Below are 26,881 nucleotides of genomic sequence, written 5' to 3' on the forward strand. Positions count from 1 at the left end.
ACTCTCAACTTCTGTTACCTCAACTTCTTAAACTCCTCATATGAGTGACATCATGCTTAACTTGCATTTCAATTTCAATGCATGACTTATTTCACGTAGCAGAATGATCTCCACTTACACACATGTTGTTGCAAATGGTGGGATTTCATCTTTTATGGCTGAATAGTGTTCCATTGTGTATATGAGCCATCTTTTCTATGTCCACTTATTAGTCTATAAACATGTAGCCATTTCTTGGCTGTTTTGCTTGGTGCATCAGTGCATATGAAAGGGAAGTTTTCTCTTCGACATACCAATTTTATTTCCTTTGTAAAGATACCCAGGAATGAGATCCCTGGATCATATGGTAGTTATGTTTTCACTTTTTAGTAACTTCCATACTGTTTTCCTGTAACATTCCCACTGATAACATGCAAAGATTTCTTTTCTTTCTTCCACAAGCTCACCAGAATTTATTAATTTTTGACTTTTTGGTAATAGTTCTTCTTAATAGAGTGCTGTGATGTTTCATTGTGGTCTTGATTTGCATTTCCCTAATGATGAATGATGTGAAGCAATTTTTTTCATATACCTTTGGCCATTTGTACATCTTTTTTGAGAAATACCTATTTATGTCTACCGTTCATTTTTAAATAAGATTATTTTTTTTCTTGTTTTGATATTTTTTGCTATTGAGCTTCTGGAGTTCCTTATATACTCTGGATATCAACCCCTCATCAGATGTAGAGTTGGAAAATATTTTGCCCCATCTGAAGGCTGTCTCTTCATTTTGTCGATGGCTCCTTTTTTATACAAAAGATTTTTGTTTGATACAAGACCATTTTGTTTATTTTTGCTTTTGTTTCCTGTGCTTTTGAGATATTCCCGAAAACATCCTTGCCAATTTCAGTGTCCTGAAGCATTCCCATGGTGTTTTGTTCTGTAGTTTTATAGTTTCAGTTCTTACATTTATATCTTTAATCCATTTGGAGTTGCTTTTTGTAACAGATGAGAGATTAAGGTCTAGTTCCATTTTTCTGCATCTGGGTTTGTTTTCTTTCTTTTTTTTTTGGTAAAATGCACAAAAAAGTGTCTCACTTTTTCAGTACTTATATAACTTAAAATATTTTATTATATTGTTGCTTCAATTCAACCCCCAAATCACACAGAAAAACAGGTATTGCTAACAGGAATTTCTGATGTCAACCTTTTAAAGAACTAGCTTTGACATCACATCATCGAAGATGAAACTTCATTTTCCTTTTTGGTAACTACTATACCTGCTAATTTTATGTCTTTCTCAAATATTGCTTTCCTCTGTGTCCCATTATTAGCCATTCATTTCTTCTGAGCACCTTTGCATCTAGGAGTGGCTTTGTCCTTAGGGTTTCAGTCAGAAAATTTTCCAAATTCAAGGTTGTGAGTGGAACAATGAGGTGGTGGGTGCTGGGGGGTGTGCCTTTGGGGTATATATTTGGTGAGCTGAGCTGAGTTTCTCTCTGCTTCCTAGTGAGATATCTTGAGCTGCCTCCCTCAACCACACTCTTCATCCATGTTATTCTGTTTCACCTTGAACCCTGAGGAATGGAGGATGGCTATGCACTTAGACCTCTGAAATTGTGAGCTCTCAAATAAATTTTTCCTCCTTCTTATTTTATCTTTTGATCATAGTAGAGAAATAAAGCTGACTAAAATAATGGGCAACAAGAATTTTTTTTTGAAAAAAAAAAAAGAGTACATAGTAGAAAGTGTATGTGTAGTGCATGTACCATGTATATCTGTAATTTTTGAATTGGCTTGCATAAATGGATGCATGTGTACATTAATACTAGAAAATTTTCTAGGAAAATGTGTTTCTTTTCATAATATGTATTCAAGAATTGTGATTCTAAGAAACTCAAGTTATAATTATTTGGATTTTGTCTTACTTATCATCAAATGCACCCAAAATGATTCCAACACTGATACATATAAACAGTGTGTTTTAGATAACATCTCAAGATTTGGAAGTAGCTGTGTACAGAAGGTAGGGTGGCAGTTTATTCCTGCTGGGAAACTTGCGACCCTTTATATAAATTGGAAAATATTCTGTGAAATTTTTTATATATCATTTCTTATATATCATAAAATAGATAAACTACTTTCACTCAATCCATGTAATTGAAGAACAGCTTATTCATGAACTAATTTACAAACATATTCAGGAAAAGTAACAATGAAGTATGAAGAAGTTCACAGTTACCAATGTGGTTGGTGGGTATGGGGATCATTACCAACACTTCTCCTAAAGAGAAAGGAGTCAAAAGAAAGCATGCAACTGTAGAAGACAACCTTTTGCAGAAGTTTGACCTATGGTCAAAAAACACTCCCACTTCCCTTGGATCTATCTGGTGCCTCCATTTAGCTGGATCAATAAGAAAACTAGAAGGCAAAGGGATTAGATTTCACATCAATAAACATTACTGTCTCCTCAAAGGGAATAACATTTCTATAAATAAAGGATATTTCTATCCTTTATTTATATATCCTGATAAAGCTTCAACAAATTAAAAGATATAAGAACTAGAAACTTACCTGTACCTAATATTAGCTTCAAAATACATTTTAAAAGGCATAGAATTACAGGGAAAATGGACAAATGCAACATTTGGGCAGGAGATTTTTAATGTGCTTCTCTTAGTAATTGATAAATTAAGCAGAAAAAAATCACTAAGGATACAAAATACTTTAATAATGCAATGATCTAGTAGATAACTATAAATTCCATTCATCAACAGCAGAGTACATTTTAAGCATGAAAGAACACTTCTGAAAATTGACCACATACTGAGGTATGAAGCAAAGCTTATCATATTTCAAAGACTTATTTTCATGCAGAAAAGATTCTCTCCATATAGAAAAAAGCAAATTAGCCATCAATTATCTAAAGGTAAGAGGATAACTAGAGGATCAAAATTTCCAAGGAGTAGGGTAAGAATGAAATATTAAGTCAGATTGTAGCACAAGATTTCTAAAACAAAAATAATAATTAAGCAAGCATTTGAAAGTAATTTAGAAGTTGAGGAGATATTCTGAAGAACTCTATTGTATGATGATTGAAAATCTGTAGCAATAGCATTAATACAACCAGTATGGAGTGAAATGAGCAAGACCTTATTACAGAGGATCATGTAGGTCCTTTTTAAATTCTCTAGCTTTTCCTGAAGATAAATGGGGACAGGTTGCAGAGCTTTGTAAGAGGAAAATAAGATTCTTGACATGGACTTTAACAAAATTTGACATATACCTTGATAACACTACTTTGACACATTCATATTCAGATTTTACTGTGAAGAAACCATAGGAGAAAATGAAGTATCACTGTAACATGCATTGGGATGGCATTGCATGATTGAAATAAATTATCATTGGACCTCAGCAGAGATAACCATGCTAGAAATAATGAAAAAGGTTTGAATCTTGATATACTTTGAAACTAGTCAACATGCTTGTGTCATGGTGCAAGGGAAAGTATGGCTCATGATTGTGAACTTAAGAATCTAGATACAAAGAGTTGCCATCAAATAAAAAGCAAATGAAATAAAGGGTAGGTCATGTAGACAAAGTGAAGAGCTCAGCTTTGGATACATTTTGTTTCAGATTGTGTGTGTGTGTGTGTGTGTGTGTGTGTGTGTGTGTGTGTAGGTGGAGGAGATTATTTAAGCAGTTGGAAGAATAGGACTGGGGTTAGGGAGAGAAACTTGTGCTAGACATACAAGTTCGTATGTGTAGGGAGATAATATGGTATTTACTCTTGTTGAGCTAGTTGATGAAACCAAGGAAATAGATATTAAAAGAGAAGAGGAGGTGTCTCAAACTTGACTCCCAAGACAAACTAACACAGTTAGTAAAGCAATAAGAGTAGGAAACAGAAAAAAAGAAATGAGAAGTAATAAAGACAACTGAAGAAAAAGAATCAAGAAGAGAGCAATCAAACCCATGTGCTAAACCCTGGTATTTGTTCCAGAAATGTGAAAATAAAAGATTGAAATTATATTCAGCAAATTGGAGACTGCTGAAACCTTAAAGAACTCAGATTCAAAAGGGGAATTTGGTGAGAAAAATTGGATGGAAATGATTCAAAATGAGATTAGGATGTTAAAGTTTATGAAAATAAAGGTTTATTGTTTCTTTAGTAAATTATATACAGACATTAAAAAACAGAAGAGAAGATTTAGAAACAATTGTAGACAAATTTCTAAGAAGACTCAGAAAAGAAAAATTATTTAAAAACTGGAAAAGGATTAGGGTAAGCAGGATATTAAATATGTCTGTGTATATTAATTATATATACACATTTACATTTAGATAATGAGAAACTCATTATATATGAATAAAAATAAATAAAATACATAATATATGAATATATGTACATATAATTCAGTAAATTCCTGTTCATCATGCTGTAGTTCTAATGAGTCTCAGCAATGGAAGTGAAAGAAAGAGAACAAATAAAATTTCAGTAATGGAAACTCTCTCATTTTTGAAGATATGTGGTCATTGATAAAAAATCAAGACAAATGAATTTGAAAAATTCCAATTAAGAGAAAGTTTTCAGCATGGTCAAAGTACAAACTATTGAGTTTCATAACTACAGAAATCAATTGGTGAAAATATAATTTAAATTAGGTTTAATTTAAATTAATACTAAAATATAAAGATCTTGGGAAAAAATTAGCAAAAAATTTCTGGAAACTGTTTTTTTTTTTCTTTTCTTTTTTTCTGAATGGGGGTAGATTTTCTACCTACAAAAGAATGAAATTTGAAAGATGATACAATTGTTCTTCCTCCTTTGAGGTTTTCAGGTCTCTTATTTCTTTTTCTTACCAATTTGCTCTGGTTAGGACAACTAGCACTAGGTTAAGATGTGTTGAGATTGACTGTCTTTGCATTGTTCCAGATCTTAAAAGAAAATCTTTCAGTATTTCTCCATTGGCGAATTAGTCCTACCTTTTTCATAAAAGGCCTTTGTAGTGTTAAGTTTCTTTCACAACAAATGGTTGAGTTTTTCATGAAAGTATAGAATTTCGTCAAGTGATACATCAGCATCCATTGAGATGACCATATTAATTTTGTTCTGTTAATGTGGTAACTTTGATTTATTTGCATATATTAAAACATCTTTGCATCCCATAGGTGAGACTCTCTTGGTTATTGTCTATAATCCTTTAAAAATGTTATCAAATTCTGTTTGATAATATTTCATCACTAATATTTTATTTATTTCTTATCAATGATATTGAGCTGTAGTTTAATTTTCCTGTGGTGCCTTTGACTGGTTTTCGTATTGGAGGGCGACAGACAGTTTGTAAATGTCCCCTTTTTGATGTTTTTGGTAAGAATTTAAGGAACATTGGCATTAATTATTCTTTAATGTTATAGAAATTTTGCCTGTGAAGCCATCTGAACCTGGAATTTTTCTTTGTTGGAAATTTTTTATTAGTGATTCAATATTATTATTTATTACTTTCCTGTTCAGGATTTCTATTTCTCCTTGATTTAGTATTTGTAAGTCGTATGTGTTATTTATTTTAAATTGTTCAGTGATTTGGTATGCTACTATTATTGTTCTTACAATGTGTTAGATTTCTGTAACATCATTTAGAGTGTCTTCCTTATTTTCTTTATATGAATCTTCTCTCCTTTTCTTGGTTATTCTAGCTCAGTTTTATTTTTTATTTTGTATTTCCAGATCTTATTTTGTATTTCAAATTTCAAAGACCCAAATCTTAGTTTAGTAAATTTTTTTACAGTTTTTCTGTTCTGCATTTCATATTTTTCTCTTCTAATATTGAACAGATTCTTTCTTCTGCTACCTTTGATTCAGTTTGTTCTATTTCTCATTCATTGAAGGGTAATGTGAAATGCTCATTGGAGATCTTTCTTCTCTGTAAATGCAGATGTTTGTTGTGATACAATTCCCTTTTATTGTTTATTTTGCTGTAGTCTGTTCTTCTGTGTATTTCATTTTCCTTTTCATTTATCTAGAGATATTTCCTAATTTTTTGATGTATTATTTTGCCTAATTGTTGTTTAATAGTATGTGTTTAATTTTTCATCTCTATGTGAAGTTCTTTATTTTTCTTTTGTTACTGATTTCTAGATTTATTTCACTGTAGTTTGAAAAGATACTTGAAATGACTTCAGTCTTCCTAAGTTTGTTCCTTTGTTGTATAGCATAATGCATAAGCTACACTGGGCAAGGTTCCATGTGCATTTGAGATATATATATATATATATAATCTCCTATTGCCACTGAATCTATGATGAACAAATGAACACAAAATTAAATCAATCATAAGGGAAAATTATGCAATTAAGAGTGTGAACACAAGATGTTCGAGATGGCTGCAGGCATTATGCAGCATATTATTTTATGGTTAATTAATTTACAAGTAGAAGGAGTACCTTTAAAATAATAATAAATATAGACTAATGGTATACCCCTAAGCTAGCCCAGTCATGTATTATAGTCATCAAGTAGTTTGCACTGTGTATGAGCATATGTGCTGTATTGTGTATGGCTGGTGACACAGCAGGTTTGTTTGCAGTGAATTGCCACATTTTTCACAATGTTACAGTGGCTCTGATAGTACCAGGGGATAGGAATTCTTTATCTCCATTATCGCTCCCTAGACCCCAGTGTAAATGCTATGTGTTGTTGACTGAAATTTTCTTGCATAGCACAAAGCCATGTGGCTGTTTCTCCCTTCTCCTATGTCAATTTTAACATTATATTTTTAAGTGCTCTGATGTTGGCTAGATGCATGTTTATAGAAACAGTAGCTACAGGGGAATAGCAACACAATGGTGAGCGTGCTAGTCTTCAGTCAAATTCACTCTGTAGCATCATGTCTTGTATTTTTGTCTCTTATGACAATTGTAGACTTAAAGTCCACTCTGTTTTCTGTAAGGATAGCCATCTTTTTCTCATTTTGTTGCCATTGGTGAAGAAAATAATTTTTCTATCTTTTTACATTCAGTCTATGCATAGTCTCAAATCTAACCTTTTAGATTTATAATTGGCATACATTTTGATATTGTTTAATGTCTTTTGATTTATGAATTTAATATAGTTACCCTTCATTATTCACATGTAAGGATATAATTGCCACTTTTTCTGTATGTTTTGTACTTCAATTATTATTTTCTTCTTTTCTTGCAATCTTCTTTTTTAAAACGTTCATTTTTGTTGTAAAGTAGTTTATTTTCTCTTCAGATTTTTGTATTTTCTATAGGGCTTTTTTCTTTGTGTTTCAAAATTTTATAAAATTTGAATTTAGTTGATAATAACATTATTAGTATAAATTCTACATTTTTACTTCATGTCTCCTATTACTGATATTAGAATTTACTTAATTTCTATAGTTATACTTAGTACTTTTTTCTTTTAAATTTATAAAGAATTAAAAGTGATTGATGCATCACCATCACAGTCATATCATTCTGTATTTTACATGCTTTTTAAAAATGTTTTTATATATGCTTTCATTTTACCCTTTTGTGTCCTTTAGTAACTTCCTTTAGTAGGTCTTGTGGTGACAAACTACCTCATTTTAGATTTATAGACTTTTCCCCCCATCTCTCCTTTACTTTTAAGAAGCAGCTTTTTCAAGTATAATATTCGTGGCTTGTAGAATTTTTAAAAATACTTTGTATATTCACCCAAATCTTTCCTCCTTTGTAAGTTCTGGTTGTAAAATCAGTTGACAGAGTTGTGATGGTTCTTTTTTATGTAACAAATCACTTTCATCCCAATTCTTGGCAAATTATCTCTCTGTCTGTACATTTTGGAATTTAATTGCAACATATCTTCATGTAGCCCTCTTTACATTATATCTGTTTGAGGTCTTTTGGACTTGATGAATTTGGATGTCCCTTTTTCTCTCCAGAATTGGAAATTTTCAATTTTTTAAAAAATAAGCCCTTGTAATCCCCACAGCTCAGGAGGCTGAGGCAGGAGCATCAGGATTTCAAAGCCAGTCTCATCAAAAGCAAGGGATTTAGCAACTCAGTGAGACCCCTTCTCTAAATAAAAATATAAAAAAGGGCTGGGGGTGCGGCTGATAGGTTGAGTGCCCCTGAATTCAATCTATGGTAACATCTCCCCTACCCCCCACAAAAAAAGCCTCTGTTCTTTTCTCTTTCTCAAATACATTAATGTGTTCCTTCAATAGTGTCCCATTCATCCCATTCCTCTGGCTGGGTTACTTTAAATGATTTGTCTTTGAGGTTGTTTATTCTTTCTTTGCTCATTTGAGTCTGCTATTGAAGCTTTCTACTGAATTTTTCATCTCATTCGTTGTAGTATTCAGTGGCAGAAATGTCTATATCAGTTAGGTTTCAGGCTGTGTCTTGGATATTATTGACAACTTTTCATTGGGTTTACAGTGACACTTGGGAATAGAGTAGAAAGATTTCAACAAGAAGAAGCAAACGTGTGTTCAGGAAGGATACAGTGGAGCACTGCTTTGTGTGGGTAGAAGTTGATAGTTGCCTTGTATCCAGAAAAGGAAAAAAACCCCAAGGGCCTCTTAGAATCCCCAAGTGCTCTCTTATTCCGTCAGACTCAGGTGCTTCTACAGGATGCTTATTTCAGGAAGATCCCAGATCTGCTTTCTAGGGCCTCCTTGGGATGGGATTCTATTCGTGTGTGTGTGTGTGTGTGTGTGTGTGTGTGTGTCAAAGTGTTCTGTGGCCACAGCTGTGATTGAAGAAGGTCCAGGGTCAATGGCAGACTTTGGTGACATTCCTATGTTGCTAGTTCTGCAAGTGCACTGAATGAGGAAGTTATGGCACCATGCTGGCTTCCACCAAGATTTCAAAGGAGGCCCTGGGAGGCCAAGCAGAGGTTTACCACAGGGTTGGGATCCCTGAAGAAACTCTCAATGAGGTCATGCCTCATGTATCTGAGTTAATAAACCTACAGTGGGAGATGCCAAAATGATAGAGTGAAGAGCACATGCTACAGCTTTCCAGGAAGGCACCTGTCACCAGGACACAGACTCAGTGAGCAATCACAGTGACCAGAAAAGCCATGGGGAGAGGACTCCCTAAGGTCTTGGAGGCCCATCCCTCACTACCACATTCACACACATGGCACTTGGAGATTGAGGATTTAATATCTGCTCAGGCTTTGATCTCATTTTGGGTCACTCACTCCTTTCTAATTCCCCATTTTTCCCTTTGAAAGAGTAATGTGTACTCTGGACCATTTCTGCCATTGCAACTTAATATTATGTAACTTTAAATGTTTTTTTCCACAGCTTAAATTGTAGGAATTTACTTTGATCCTCAAAGGGGACTTTGAACAGGGATTTCTCAGTGATGATGAAAAAGCTATGACTTTGGGACTATTGGGGTTGGAGTGAGTGCATTTTTATTGTGTGATTGTCATAAACCAAAGAGGTCAGGGAAAGACTGCTATGGTATAAGTATGTCCCCCAAAGCTTCTTGGGTTGGAATCTTGGTCTCCTGTGTGGTAAGATAAAAGCTGATGGGACTTTTAAAATATGGGCCTACTGGAAGTTCCTTAGTTCATTGGGGACTATACAAGAAATACTGGTCTCCTGGAGTGAGTTCTCCAAGAGTGAGTTGTTAGCAGTCCTGAACCTGACCCCATCCCCAAATGGCTAACTTCCTGCTTCAAGATGAGATCTGTTCTTCCCACATGTAATTCTGCCATTGCCATCCACCATGAGGTGACACAACCAAGTAGTATCATAGCCAGAAATTATACCATGCTGTGTGCACTTTCAGCTTCCAAAACTTTAAGATAAATAAACCTCTTTTCTTTATAAAGTTAGCCTGGATTTGGTGTTTCATTATAGTAACAAAACAGGCTAGCACAATGGATATTCATATTAAATAATATGCTTTTACTAGTCTCTCATTCAGTCTATATTCAAATCTCCATTTAAAAACTTGGTGATATATTCCTATTCTCAGTATTCTGCTTGAGTCATTATTAGTGGTATCACTGTTTGTATTCACTTCTGTGGATCATGAAACCTGGCCCTGCCAAGTAACTTAACTTTGCTAGCCTTTTCACACTGATAATGCTGCACAAAGAACTGTACAGAACTTCCACAGGCTATGTCCATAGTGGGTTTCTGCAGCCTGGCTAAATCTTCCTACATTTCTTCTGGAGGGAAGGCACTGGTCAATATTGAAAATAAAAAAAATCATTTTTTAATATTTTTCTATTCCTACTATTGTAGTGATTATTAATCACTTTGATAATCTTTGAAAAATACTGATTACAAATATATTTTTTAAAATGCTCATTAAAATGTTTTACTTTTGAAATTTTTATGCTAATTGCAATGTAATCTGTGTTACTCAATCTCTGTTCAGGTGGTGAAATTCTTGTGTTTTATTGATGCATGCTTTTGGCTACAATCCTCAACTACTCTCCATTATCTCTTTCTTCCTTTGGTAATAGAATATCTGAATACAAGTTGGGTTCAGGGCTATATTAACTACATTTATCTACTTCCCTTTGGGAAAGGTACAGCCACATGCCCAGCAAATTCAAGCAATTAGGATGTGGTTTTGCAACTACTGGGTGATGTCTTTAAAGTGAAGGGTTATTTCCAGCACATTCCTTTTATCTCTTTTCCCACTGGCAGCAATGCAAATTATCCAGGGAGAGCCAAAGCAGACATCTTGGACTATAAATTGAAAGTTCAAGGTGAGTTTGGCAGAGCAATTTGAGAGAAGACTCTGGTCTCTAATGACAGATACGGCACCTTTGTGTTGCCTTAGATTGCCAGGGCACTGGCTTTTTAGATGAGGGAAAGCTAATCTCTGCAATGTTAAGTGTACCAGTATTTTGAGCCTCTCAGTTATACCTCTGAACTCAATATATATATATACTGTATTCTTTTAGCCACTTCTTTATAATAATATTGAGAAAATTTAAGGAATATTAAGGCTAAATAGAATTAAAAGATTGCCCAAATCAGAAATTAAATATTTCCAAGTTAGCCAGACCATTTTCCAAACCAGAAAATGTTTTCTATTTATCAGCCATGCTTGTGTATTTTATAAATAATCATTTGGATCCGATAGTGAGTTGGAATAATGTTAGGGATTCATAGATTGCTGATTTATTGTATTGTGGATGAAGTTAAATATGCAATATTTCCTTAGCTGTTTCAGATGATGAATGCTAGAACTGGCTCAACATTTCACTCACTGCCTGTGTATACTTGTCTACCAGGATGATAAAGCACTAATAGATTCGTATTACTAACCATGGGCAAAATGTGTTTCTCTTCGGCATTTTTGTGACTATCCTAACATTTTACAATGAATGCCCAGAGCAAAGTGGAAGAGCTGGCATATAATAGAGATGAAGCAAAAAGTAAATGACAGGATAGAACACAGATATATATTCTTCAGATAAAAAATATTCAATGTAACTCCTTTTCTCTGGATAATGACCTATTGAGAAAATATTTCAAATTACTAGTTCATAGAATCATGGGACTTTAAGCTAAAAGGCAAGGTGAATAATAATCTCGTGCAAACCTCAGCTCCGAGGAAGGTGATGAATTAATACCCCAAGTCCACATGCCGGTTAATAGCATTTTTTCAAAATCGAAAATTAGAAAAGTCAGGAGAATATCCAGCTCTCTAGTGATTCTTCTTAATTCAATGCATGTAAGAATGTTATGTAAAGTTGGATTTGTACCATCCGCTGATCTACCTAATAGGTAAATAAGCAGACAAATGATGGTACCATGTGACCTGTAAAACAAAGGGTATGTCACAAGGGTGTGGAACCCAGGGAAGAAGCGAACCCTGTTTTAGAGGGCAGACAGCTGAATTTTTGCATGGAGGGGCGCCATAGAGCTGAGGTGCAGCATAGTTATTGTCAATGAGGAAGGGGCTGAAGAAGGATACTCTGGACAGGAGGAATGCCTGCAGAGGGCAAGGGAGCCGTGAAAGTCCATAGTGACTTGAAGATAGCAAGTAGCCCAACACAACTCTGAGGCTGGAGGATTGGTGGACAATCTTCCTGTGTATCAGTGAGTGTGAGTGTGTGCTCCTCGTCCTCCTCCTTCTTCTTCTTCCAGTTGCCTCCCCTTTTTAATCTTCAGAGTAAAAGGGGAAAATAAATGAAGAAATATTTGGGGTATGAATAATATAGACTTTCCCCAAGATGAGGGCAGTGCTGATGGAAAGAAAAGGTGAAACTTGATAGGAATATAAAATAAAATACATATTCAAACCTGGGAACTATAAATTGCAACAGATGTTATGTTTTTAATAGGAACAGAGGATTATGGGACGTAAAACATCGATTTAGAGGTAGTGCAAATATTGTCCACCTGTAGATTTCCAGAACGACTCAATATATCTGAATGTCATTTTAGAAACCTAAGACAGCAATAAATATCATTAATTATACTCATCAGGAAGTAAATCAGAAAATACATATAAAGACACCATAAGTGCCAGCTAAGTGGTAGGTTAGTGAATAAATAGTCATATTATTAATGATAATAATTATTATTGCCATTTTTATCTATACTATTACTGTGATGACAGTAACCTTAGAAATATTCTACCTGATAATGAAAATAAATATCTCATCCTTGGGAAAAAACAGAAATGCAAATGTCTGCTTGACAGTCATCATTGTAAAGGTAAAGTTGAAAACACAAGATTAGATAAAATCCTTATGGAATTTTGTTTTTTACTTGTTTGTTGAAAGAAAATCACTTTATAAAATTTGAACATGCTAAGTTAAACAAATAAATACTAGAGCCTGTTAGCTATCAAAAGGAACAATAGAACTGCTACACTTGTGTCTATGCTGGAATAAATAAACTGCCAACTTCACAGCATCCTCTAAGTAGCAGAGAGGGCTGGCTCCCAGCCAAATTTGAAATATGCAAAGTTTTTCTTCAGCTGCTGCCTTTTCAAATCCAATGCAGGGAGTGGAGGAGGAGAGATTATAGAATATGACCTGAAAATTTCTTAAGGGAGTTTAAGCCTTGGGCTTATCATGGCATATTCTATTCTCTCAATCATATATTTTCATAAAAGTGAAATGAAGTTAAATGCATATTTGAAATTGGCTTGAAGGAAAAAGAAAGTCACAAAAGAGAAACATGGCATTAGGGAAGCATAAGACATTTTACAGGAGACTTGACTTTTGTAGTAATGGTTGACACTGATTATTGGTACATAAAACTCCAGTGTCAGTAACTGACAGAACTCTCTGATAATGGGCTTCATAAGTCATTGCCCAAACCTGAGATTTGTATGACCTCAAACATAATCTCTGAAGATAGTATTCCTAGAATATCAGAGATTCTTATTTGCTTTTCAGGGATAGAAATGCAGAAAAATGCAGACAAATGTACTTTTTCCACCCTATAAGGAGAAATCTTCACCACTATCACTGTGATCCTTGTCACAGCCACTTGTGCATGCATGGTCAGAGGATACCTGTCTGAGCCCAGCTCTTCTTCATTTGCTTTCCAAATATCAACTCATTTAATTCAGCAGCAACTTTTTAAAGTTCCTTGTTGTGCAGATGAAGAATTTGAGGTTCAAGAACTCATAGAACTTCTTCAACTTCACACCGGAAATTTTTTCATTGAGTTAGCTATCATTCCTGTGAGCTCAATGTGTTTTAAGCTGATCTGATTATCTTGCAGAGGGAATCTCTGTTATGGGAACACAACTCTATGTAGAATTGCTATTGTAATGGCTGAGTTGCTTCTGTAGCTGGTGTGCTGAAGGGAGCAGCAGTGAGCCCATAGTTCTGTGACCATCCACATGCACAGACACCTAACTCTGATCTGACAAGATCACAAAATCCAGGTGCACTTCTGTGAGGTATAGTGCAGGCAGTGCGGAAACATTCACTCACTGGCATTATTTGGTTTATGACTTCATCTTGCTTATTTGATGACTTCCAAAATTAAAACAACTTTAAGTGTAAATCATCGTGTTCACCCATACTTGGATTTGAAATAACCTAAGTATATTATTCTGGATAGATATGCTATTGCACATTATGAGACCCCTGGTGGATGCCTGAAAACAGTTATTACCAAACCCTACCTCCACTATATTTTCTTAAACATGCATGCATAGAGAAATCCAGTGCCTTTTCTATCTTAACAAAGAACTATCACAAATGGTGGCCTTAACTTTTGTACTTGGAGGTAGGTTAGAAAAAACTAGCACAGATTTATTTTTCCACTTTCATCAATGGAAGATTTATTTTAACTGTAGATCAAATGATTTACTTCTTTTTTCATTAAGTTAAAAAAAATCACCTGTTCAGTTAAAGGAAAACTGTAAAGAAATTTATAGCTTCTGCTTTGCATATCCAAATTGCTAGCATCACTACACTTGTAGTTTGGAGGCATAATCACACAAAATAACTATTACTTGAGCACAAGTGCTGTAATACCTTGAAAGATGATGTGATAACATAGATAGCTACTAAGTGACTAACATGAAGGTAGAATTACAGTGTGAGTACCCTGCATAAAAGGATGATTCACACTCCAGTGGAATGGAGAGGACAGTGTGAGATTCCATCTTGCTTCTCAGAATGATGAACAATTTAAAACATGATTCTTTATGGAATTTTCTGTTTAATATTTTTAGACCGCATCTGACACTGGGTAACTGAAACCAAAGAACATAAAATAGTGAATAAGAAGAAATTACTTTAGCATTAGTAAAAGGCCGCAATATTTAAAAGAAGAGGGATTTTGAGCACTCTACTAATTATTTCATATCAACAACTGCCTAATTATCATATAGTTAATGTTATCCTATTTGGTTTCAAATAAGCACTGATATAAACCTAAAGTTTTCCTGCTTTAAAATCTCATTTCAAAATTGTAGGATCCTTCATTCCTACAGTACAACAAGTACCTTAATAGACCATAAATCATTGTTGTTGATCCATAGAATCCAATTGAGTATATATTTTCCCTCATATAGTTTACTTTTTTGCTTATTTTTATTTTATTTACTTGTTGAAGTAGTGCTAATTGAGACAGATGGCTTTATGATTTTTTATTTTCCATCTCTAAATGAGACATTCAACTGAACTCAGATTTAAAAATGATGTTTACCTCATCCTTTTGCAATTTCCCCTCTAGACTTCAAAATTTAGTAAATGTTTTAGGTTGGAAGAATTTAGAAACAGGTTTAATTATTTGCAAAATACATAGAATAAATTAGAGAACCAATTCACAACCAAGTTGAGGTAAACCAAATCAATTCTAAACGCATTTAGATTCACTTTTCCAAAATGACATTTGATTGTGATTCTAAAATTCAACTACATCTCCATTAATAGTGTTATTGCATTTGGCAGTATTCTTACTACATATTTTAGAATATTTAACTCTACTTGATGGGCTACACTAATCCTAATTGCAAACCTGCCTTGGTTATCAATGAATTCAGTTTCTAGTTCTCAATTGAATCATAAAACTGTAAGCTAGTAAAAGCCTGATGTTGTTTGTTATTGATTTAATTAAACTATCACTCAATTTCTGCTTCTAACCTATTGGTGAAGTGGTATGGAATGTTTATTCCTTCTATCTTCTTTAACATTTGCAGATATATTCTCTTATCATTACAGCCTTATGAAAACCAAGAATGTGATTTTTTTTTTTCTTGTAGAATAACTCCTCATTCTAGGGAAGGGAGGGTCACATACTTACTTACCTGGTAGATTTTTTTTTATTCCATTACAATGTATCTGATATCTAGAGTTGTGAGAGTATGAATTAATTTATTCTTTCACCATTTTTATTCAAGCATATTTCATATCAAATTATCTAATCAGCAATGACCTCCAGCGGGTTTATGGCAGATAGTTTAGTGATTAGATTTCCATCCTTCTGTGTCTCTAGGTTTCTCCATTCTGGTCACACTGCTCAGATTCCTTCAATGGTTGACACTTTCCCTCTTCTTCAGAATCATCTTTCCTTCTTCTGTAAATAGAATAGCAATACTGTTCAAATCACAGGAGATGATTAAAAAAAAATCCTTCCAGCAAGACACCACAAGGTACTCAGGGACCTTGGTTAATCAATGGTCCATCCCAGAAGAATATGTCCACTTTCTGAGCTTAAGTGATTCATCCTGGTTTCCTTAGCTGAACATATAAGGCATGGAATAGATGCTTTATTTTCTGTCCATAGTGTCTACCCTGTGTATCAGGAGCAACAAATAATCCACCCCACACCTCTTCAAATAAGCCCCAATAGTACCTAGAGGTCAGATGGCAAAGCAGGTATAATGAATTACCTCTATCTTTGAAACAATCAGATTCTTGTTTTGCAGTTACTTTTGAAATATAATTTAAGTTTTTGTCAAAAATATTCATATGAGAAATGTACTAAGATGATTTCCTGCTGTTCATATAATCTGTAAATTGGAGACTTATGGTCCTGAAAACCCTCATACAATGCATTATCAATATGTTATATAGAAACCAGTGTGATGTACTTAGAAAAGGATTCAATGAAATCAAACAAGGGAAAGGGAAAAAATATATCACATATGCCATTTATTATTTCCTTTTGTGTTGTATTTCATTCATTCTCTTCTTCACTATATATTAATTTACTCAGAAAATATGTATTGATCACCTAAGTGCTAAATTCTTTCTGATTCTTTAAATCCCTCAACATCAGCTGAGTGTCAGCCTTTCCATTAAAGTCCACTGGACACTCAGAAGCAAGCAGTCTTGTTCGTGCTTGAAATCCTGCTGCGTGCACAGTTGTGATCATGTTACTATGGACCTAAGAGTGTTATCTTTAGGAATCTACTTTTATGCCACTGTATTGTCATTTGTTTCTGATTTTCCCATACACTGTGGATTTATCAGAGGCAGGATGGTATAATGCATGTTTTATAAAATTTATCAATGACATGTAATTCTATCCAGCATGGAATCTCCAGACATAAATTTTATATACTCTCTCTCTTTTGCTCATACATGTACAGACACTTATACACATGTAATGCTGATGGTATTCTGGTATCCAGGGATTTATTCTGGCAGAAATTGAAGTAAAAAAAGGCAGAAGTGAAATACAAACTTTTAAAAAGTGGATAATGAATGTTTATAAAATGTACTGGAATAATGGTAAATCCATAGTTACCTGAATTACAAGTGAACCATGCCATTTCTTAGTTATTTTTAAGTCATAATGTTAGTGCATATTTATGGATGACATTATGATAACTCAATACATGTATGCAATGTGGAATGTTAAATCAATGTGATTAAACATTTTAATTCCTCAGTTTTGTCCGTGCTATGGACACACTAATTCCTTACTTTGTCTCTGTCACCATTTGTTTTTTCCTGTGAGAGAAGTCAAGTGGTCTGAAGTTAAGCTCATGCACAAAGCATTTTAAAATAGCCTTCATTTATGAGCAATCATCTATGAAGGACTAACATTTCTGGAATCTTGCTGTGTCCTTTTTCTGAGATTACAGCTTCTGTACAAAGTGACAAATATATTTAGATGGAGCAAAAAGTGTTCTCTGTACAGTGTTCGATTTGTAGAGTTAGCATCTGTATCTTTTCGGATAAAATGCCCAGAAGGGAAATGTTGAAGAATACTAATAAATACTAATAAATAACTAAAGTAGACTTTGTCCCAAAAGGGCAACAGCAGGCTGTATTTTCAGGGGATAAATTTGTGTAAATGATTTACATTTCTTTTCTCAGGAAATATTGTAAATACATTTTCTGATGTTTTATTTTATTCTCTCAAAAATTTTAGAAGGAGAGAGAAAAAAGTCGAGAGAAATGAGAGAGATTTGTAATCATTTATCTTATGTCTACTTCTGGGTAATATTATATACAGGAAATCTTTAGAAATAGAAACTTTAGACAATTCAACAGTTTTCCTTAATTTATACATTTCTTGTAGCCAAAGTCTTATTGATTGAGTAGATGTCTGGTAAAAGATCATTTTATAGATATTTATAAATTAAGAGAATGATAAATATAGAGTTATATCTAATTAGCTATATATTCTTAAGAAGAAGATAGTGTATTTGGTGAGGATTTTTTTTCTCCATTTCTGTAAGGAAATGAACAACATTCTAGATGATCGATGAGCATAAATTTAATTAAAATGAGATTTTTTTTAACTGGTGAAAGTGTCTTATTGAATGGTTTCTTATGTGTTGTTTGTATCAGTGCCTACACTAGAAATACCAATACTTGACTTTAGCATAACACAGGAGATGTCTGAATATTGCAGTAGAGCACAAGAAAAGATGAAGTTTATTTCTAAATAATAACTTAGAAGACATCTATTGACCCATTTTACAGGTGATGGCACTGAAGCTCAGGGAGGTAGAATTAAAAGGATAGACTTATGGTTCAGAATCCAAGTTTCCTCATTTCCAAGAATATAGTCTCTTGGTGTTTTATGTTCATACTGACAAAATGATACATGATATCTCAAACCACTACAAAACCCACTTTTGTCAAAGTAATTATTTTCCATTAAAATTAAGTTAAATGCTAATATCAGCACAATGTCTCAAAGGTCACCAAAAACTCTTAATATAGTTCTTCAGGTTTACCTATGTCAAAAAAAGTCAAATTTTATGCTGTATGTAAGCTTACATGCTCATCTTCCAAAGTTACAGGGATGCCGGTGGAAGACACGGACATGTGGGTAAGAGAAATTTCTTGCCCACAGCAGGGTGAGCAGCATGAGCATAATGTTTGTATTTGCAAATCTAATGTGGAGGTACCAGGATTATAACACTCACAGAGGGTGTGCCCACAGATGAGGACCCCTGAGTTAAAGGAGCTCAAATCTCTTATGAATGTCTGTACACAAAGCTGTCATTTTGCCCAGAAGGACACATTATCTTTATATTGTTGGAGAGTAAGGAAAATTCAATTTTGTCTCCAAAAGATCTCTATAAGAATGACACAGTTCATGATAAAATTTTTTTTGAGAAGCCATTCCAGGAAAAGAGGGTAATTAGTAGTTGACTTACAGTGCAATGGACTCCTGCAGAACTGTGACCCTACATCCTTCTATTATGCACTTATTTATTCTTCACTCATTGACAGAATAATTCATTTTTTTATCTTTCTATTAATTTATTCTAGTATTTATTCAGTGAAGATTCCAACTGTGTGCCAGGAACTGACCTTTTCTTGCAAAACTTCATTTCAACCAAATGAAATTATTTTCCATTTAAAATCAATCACTCAATTAATGCGTTGACTTTTATAAGACAATGGAACAATTTTCTGATATTTTTTTCAACATAAAAAAACCATAACACTCATTGAAATTATCTTCCTTTTAGAATCAACTAAAATACCATATTCTTATTTATTCTTATAGGATTCCTAAGAGCAAAACTTAACTTTTTTTTATCCTTCAGTTGAGCTCATACAATTGCAGTTTTCATTTTTACAACTTTTTTGTAATTCTTGTTTCCTTTGGTATTTGTCAGAGTAAAAATATATTTATTTCTAGTTTCCTAACTTGCAGTCTTAGTCCTAGAAGAGAGGCTGTACAATCCTCAAACATTTCTTTTATACTCTATAGTTCTAGGTAGTCTCCTTCTCATAGTTGGAAATTGCATATTAATTGAAATTGATATCTCTGGCATTTAGTCTATGTTGCAGCTGGGCTTTCATTTGGTATGCAAATTGCAGCAATTAACAAGTAGTTATATAATTTATACCATTTTCAAGTGGGAATATATAGATATATATGTGTGGGGTGATGTGTGAGAGAGAGGTGATGGGGAGAGGGAGAGAGAGAGGGAGAGGGAGAGGGAGAGGGAAAGGGAGAGGGAGAGGGAGAGAGAGAGAGAGAGAGAGAGAGAGAGAGAGAGAGAGAGTGAGTCAAAACAGTACCTTGAACATTTTTTATTCCCCCTTCATGGCCTACGTTATTGTACCTACTGAAATGTAATTAATAATTGAGGATCCAATTTCTATCTTCTCCCTGTTGATTGGCTACAGTAAAAAAAAATGCCTTAAAAAAGAGTTATAAATAGAGCTTAGCAAACAGAAATAACCCAACTAAAATAACCTGAAATACCAAGTATTGGTAAGGATGTAGAGCAACTGGAACTTATACGTTGTAGGAAGAGTGTAAATTAATGCAATTTCTTTTAAAACAATTTTTCACAACATCTACCAAAGTAAACCATCAAAAATATAGTAATAGATGTTGATTCCCTAGTGGAGACTATTAAATTTTATGCTATGACACTTAAAAGACCTTAACAAATTAAGAAACATGGAACATCAAGGATTAGAATATCCTCTGTCATAAGGAGAGTAATTCTCCCCAAACTCTTCTGCAGATACAACAGATTTTAATTAATGTACCATCATTTTTGTTTCTGTTTCTGAGGGAACATGGTGGGGGGACTGGAAATGGATAGCTGCTCAGATGTATGTAGCCAAGGGTCAGGTGCCCAAGACATGCTTATAGAATAAGCAGTATCTAGTGGATTTTTATTAGAGATTCCAAAACTTTTAAGAGATACTCATAACAAAAATGATATGATATAATTGAGGGGAAAGATAAAGAGAATTTTGATACAGATTAGCAAGTAGGGAAATACATCACATAATAAAAGTCCAGAAACAATTTGTGACAGAACTGGATGGCATGTCCCATTCATGAGAAAATAACAGCTTTTCAATAAATAATTATATATATATATATATATATATATATATATATATAATTATATACTTTACATATAAGTATATATTATACATAATAATTGCATTTATACAATTATATGTATACTTTACATATATGTATATATTATATACATATAAAGTATATATTATATATAATTATATATATATAATCTTATACACATATGAAAACAAAATTTGTATCACTCACTTTAAGAATAAAATATAAAATGCAAATATAAAATTCTATCATGTGACAAATAAGTATACTAACTCATTTAACACCACCAAGAATAAAAAGGTTAAAATGGTACACACTTGTAATCCTGGTGACTCTGAAGGCTGAAGCAGGAGGATTGCAAATTCAAGGATAGCCTCAGATATTTAGTGAGACACTAAGCAACTTAGCAAGATCCTGTCTCAAATTTAAAAAAAAAATAGTTAAAAAATGTCTGGGGATGTGGCTGAGTGGTAAAGTGTCCTGGGTAAGATCCTAAGTAAGAATAAATTAATAAAATATGAGAGACAAATATAAAACACTATTATGTAACAATAGGTATATTAACTCACTTGATCATCAGAATTGCCATAGTATTATTTCATAGAAGAGCAACTTCCATCTGAGAAAAGTTGTATGTGTTCCTCAAAGTCAAGTGGTCATTAAAAGGAACCAAAGTTGAACCTGTGCAATTTGTGATTAATGCCAAATAATAGTATTATAAAAGTAAAAAGAAACAGATAAAATTATTTTAAATCAACATTTTATCTCACCTCTTGACAATATGTCAAGGCAGGTATGAAAAACATGTTAAAATTAGCATGTCCATATTAGTAAGAAGTTGAAAGAAGTCAATGTCCTCCATGAGTAGTTAGTATTATACTGTGGAATTCAATCTAACAGTAAAAATCAGCTCTATCAACAAGCACAGATGCAACTCAAACTATAATTAGCAAAAGATGCATAAATAAATATTATTTAGAAATATTTTCATTCACAGTAAAGTGAATGGTTTATTTATGGTTTAGATATTGGGTGTCCCTCAAAAGCTCATTTGTGAGAGAAAATAAGAAAATTCAGAGTGAATTGATTGGGCTATGAGAGTCTTAATCTAATCAGCTTATTAGGCCCTTGAAAGAACTAACTGAGTTGTTAACTGGAAGGTAGGATATGGCTGGAGGAGGATCATTGGGGTTCATTGGAAGGTCATTGGGGGCATGCCGTCAGAGTACATATGTTGTTCTTGGAGAGTGGTGGTGCTGCTCTCTGCTGCCTAGTTTGGTGTTCTGAGCTGCTTTCCTCCACCACACTTTTCTGCCACACCTTCGGCCCTGAGTAATGGAATTGGTCACCTATGGATTGAGGCCTCTGAAACCGTGAGCCCCAAAATAAACTTTTCTTCTTTTAATTGTTCTTGTTATATCTTTTGGTGATAGCAGTTAAAAAAAAAACAAAAACTAATTTCCAAGATTTACTGGCTGCAGATAAATATCCCAAGCATGGCTGCTGCTGCTGTTTCTGCTGCTGCTACACAAGGATCAAACCACTAATGCTGCTAAATCCACTTTATAAAAAGAAACTCTGAATAGGGTGCAGAATAGATAAACCTTGGAGACACTCATTAAGTGACATAAACCAGTCACAAAAAGAAAAAAAAATACACTGATTCCACTATTTCTTACATGAGGAACTTACAGCAGTCAAATTTCTAGAAACTAAATGCAGATTGTGGTGACCCCAGATGGAGGAGTACTGGGGAGTTGTGTCGAATGGGTATAGAGTTTGACTTTTGACTGAGAGTTCTGTTAGATGAATTTCATAGCAATGTAAACATGATCAATACTCCTGAATCATATATTTAAACTTGTTAAGGCAGCAAATTTAATTCTGTGTAATTTTCCCTTAAATTAAAAATAAAAAAAAAAGTTTTAGAAAATTATTAGCATTAAATTCACGGTAGTAGTTACCTCAAGAGGTCAGGGTGATTTTCTATTTCCTAACCAACCATGAAAATAATTATTCTTTTAGTTGTACAAATAGATCATTATATTATATGAGATATTTTTACAAAGATTGGAGCTAGAAGTCAGTAATGAGAAAGCCCACTTCCTTTCATTTGCCCTAGGTGACTTCTGACCACTTTTCTGGGATCTTAAGACTGTCATGTTATACACCTGTGCCTTGCTGAAAGGAACTCTGAAGTTGGATCTGCCTGGATCAGTTTACTTATCTCAGGTCATGCTGTCTCATAAGGTTGCTTAGACTCTGTACCTCATCTTTGTGCAGATGGAATGAGAGAAACAATCTCCACAATTAGGCTCATTTCCTAAGAATCAGACAGAAGTGGCAGGAACAACGTTACCTTGGTGTGTAGGAAGTGTGGGGAATATCTCAGCTCTCTTTATGGCTTGTGTTCCTTTCCCTTTATTCTTTGGATGAATTTGTTTGCTAGCATTCTGCATTCTTTGTGATAACCAGCATTTTCTCTTCACCTTTACCATGTTCCACAGTCTCCTAAGGTAACTAGGATACACCCAGCTACTTTTTAAGTGGCTGCCATGTGATTTTAGAGCTTGTGGTTTGTGAGGTCTCCACAGGATTCTGAGGTCAGGCAATAGCCTACCTGGAGGTGTTCCAAGATTTACTGGCTGCAGATAAATATCCTAAGCATGGCTGCTGCTGCTGTTTCTGCTGCTGCTACACAAGGATCAAACCACTGATGCTGATTGTAATGTGGGAGGTGCTGAGTGAGGCCAGATCTCTGCTTCTCCTCCCCTCTATTCACAGACAATGGTCTCGGGCAGGTTATGACTGCAAAAGGACTGACTGGCCAGTGGGTTAGACAGAATGTCGAAAGTTCCTGCAGTGTGGAGAGAGGTTGTAGGTCTTTGTGAAGCATACTTTCTTTGGGAAGTCAAGAGTTTGAGGTATTGCATTTTTTTTCTCTCACAAGCTGGAATATGAGGTCAGTAAAATCACATTTCTGTAAGACAGGCCATGTGTGATCAAGCCACTCAACTCCACAGAACTCTTGACTACTAAAGTCTAAATGCTAATGAGAACTATCTTCTTGTAAGTTTTGAGACTTAGAAAGATAGTGCATATCTGGAGAGTTAGAACAGAGCCTATCTTGCAGGAGGTACTCAACTCACCTGAGCTTGTAAAATTGCATTTGTAATCTACTAAATGATCTAAGAGAAACTAAAGATTGAGCTGTTAGCATAGTATTATTTTTCCTTTTAACCCTCAGCAAATCCCATGACTTGGCTGGAGGTCTCCTGCATCTCCAGAAGAGGAAAGTGCAGGTAGTGGATAAGTAACATATGAAATCATTTTTTTTAAGGAAAATGCAGAGCATCTACTTTTAATTTTTCATGAACTTGTGGTTCTGTTAAGTCATGAAAACTACACAGATGGACTGAAGAATCCTAATAAGAAAGAATTCATTTGAGCAAGAAAATTAAACTGTTCATAATTAAAACAAATCCATCATACCTGGATTTGTTTAGTGCAGTGGTTAAGAGATCTACATCAGAGAAGACTCCCCACGTGGTTTGAATTCTCTCTAAAGTTCATCAGTATGCCACATGAGGAAAACTGTTTCACCTCTCTGATAGTCAGTCTCTCATTTATAAAATGATAATAATGACAAGAGTATCTACTGGAGAGGGCAGTTGTGAAAACAAAATGAAACCCTATCCGAGCTCAAGGTATGTGTCCTGTAAATTTTCTTGTTCTTATTACCGAGTGTAGAGATGTAGTGTACTGAGTTTCCAGCCCTAGAAAAATTCTCAAATTAGAGCTGAAATCTTGCAGTTCCCATAACTTCTGCAGTTCATCAAATCACTTCAGTTGAGGTTATTAATCTATTTCAATTGATTGACAGTTGCACAGTAGTCATTTGATTTATAATTTGCACCCAAGTTATTGAATTTATAATTTGGACAGAGCTCTAAATGTGTTTTTGATTTATGTGTGTCCCCCATACAGTTACAACAAATCATTGGTAGTTGAGCAACATTTACTGTAAGACACACACATTTAGCAGTTGGATTTTAAAGGGCAAGTGAATTTGAATTTCATCATATAAAACAGGGGATTGATGCTGCAAATAACTGCAAAAAGAGCAATATGATCAAGTGAGGAAAACCGTACTATTTAATAACTACATAATCCCAAATTCGGTTTATAATTTTTTTCTCTGCCTGAGCTCTATCACAGATAGGATTTTTCAGACCATGGTGAACATCTAGGTCAGCATATTTACCTTTCACACAGGAGGGCTAAAATGCTGGGGGCCATACCACAGTTAGTGGCTCTACTAGGAATTTCATTAAACTTCCTCATTTTAAGTTTTATAATCTTTCCAATGTATCACACAATTCTGTGACTCAGTTTATTTCTCTGAAGAAGAAAATAATACATATTCTGTTTACCTGTGGAGTTTTTTTAATAACATGAGAAAAAAGTTCATAAGCTTTAAAATATAAAAGCACAGTCAAGTTTCCACTTAGACCTGTGTTTGATTCCTTAGGCAAGAAAGCTTATAAGGAGTGGAGTCCATCCTTTATCATAGAAGCTATTTATCAAACACCTGCTCTTTGTTAAAGAGCTACTCTTAGAGGGACTCCACCACCCACCTACTTTCATTTTGTATGAATTAATTTTGATTGATGTAATATTGAAACACATTTACGAGGTAAATGTGATGTTTTAATTCATGGATATATTGGGTAATGATCAACTTATGGTAATTAGCATATCCATCACCTGAAATTTTTATTGTATCTTGATGGTGAGTACACTGAAATCCCTCTCATCCTTCTTAACTATTGTCACCCTGTGTATCCATGATACCAGAACTTATTCCTGCTAAGCATAACATTGTACCTCTGTCCAATGTCCTCACACTCCTCTCCCCCACACTCTGCCCAGCCTCTGGTAATCGCTATCTAGTAGTTTCTATGAAACTACTAGATTTCACATGTGAATGTGATCATGTGACAGTTGTCTTTCTGGACCTGGCTTGTTTCCTGAAACATACAGTCCTCCAGGTCCATCTAGGTTGTCACAAATGATGACATTTTATGTTTACTTGTGATTGAATTGTATTTCATTGTAAATTTCTTTATCCACCCATTCTTTATTTTAATTCTCACACAATCCCATGATGTTTTGCTATTTTCAGAAGATATTTGACTCAGGATCAGAAACTTTAAGGGAATTATTCTAAGAGTTTGAACCCAAGTCCTCCACCTGAGACATTTTTCTGCACTGACACTGGACACACTTAGAATCTGCAAGGTTCATCAGTGGGAAAGGTGAAGGTAATATTTTCTGGCAAAGCAAAAATGCATGCCTCTCTAAGATCTGACCCTAATTGTAAAACAATTTTGTTCTTGCTGCAGTATTAGCTGTAATATTAATCTTTCTTTCTGACCTCATTCTGGCAAATTGTCTTTGAAAGAGAAATAAATAATGCCTCTGCAAATTGATTTATATGAACTCTGGAGATATAGCACTAGCAAAAATACCAGGCCATATCTGGGCCCCTATCATTGGAGCAAAGTGTCTATGTCTTATTATTTATTTTAATTCCAAGTTCAGAATAACTATCACAATGCTTACTTTCTTAATGCCATGGCTTCAATAAAGTACCTTGAACTTTGACTTCCACTGATGAGATCTTGAATATAATGCAATGGTTCCTTCCAGTGGTTCCAGGAATCTGAACTTGAGGTGGAGGTTCAGCTGGAGCTGCAAAAAGGAGCAATCAGAACAAGGAGGCTCCACTGTTGGACTTTCACCTTCTTCAGGGAACTCAACGAGAACACTGTTTTCAGAGTTTCAGAGGTCCTTGTCTTGTTTGCTCTGTGCTGCCTGAGGAAAGTGTGATTGTTTGATTTTATTTTAAAACTGACCTTTGATTTTGCCAAATTCATCCTTTTTCTAGCACAAATCACACACACACACACACACACACACACACAATTCAAAGCAGAAATAGGGTTATGTCTATATCCTCCCAAATTATTTTAATTGTTTCCTTCTCAGTGGAAATTGGTGCAATTTATATCAACAGGTTATTATTGTCTTCCATCCAATTCAGAATTGGTTTACTAAATGCCTGCTGCTGTGGACTAAATATTCATGTC

The sequence above is a fragment of the Urocitellus parryii genome (genome assembly GCF_045843805.1).
Source record: "Urocitellus parryii isolate mUroPar1 chromosome 10 unlocalized genomic scaffold, mUroPar1.hap1 SUPER_10_unloc_3, whole genome shotgun sequence".
Classification (NCBI taxonomy): domain Eukaryota; kingdom Metazoa; phylum Chordata; class Mammalia; order Rodentia; family Sciuridae; genus Urocitellus; species Urocitellus parryii.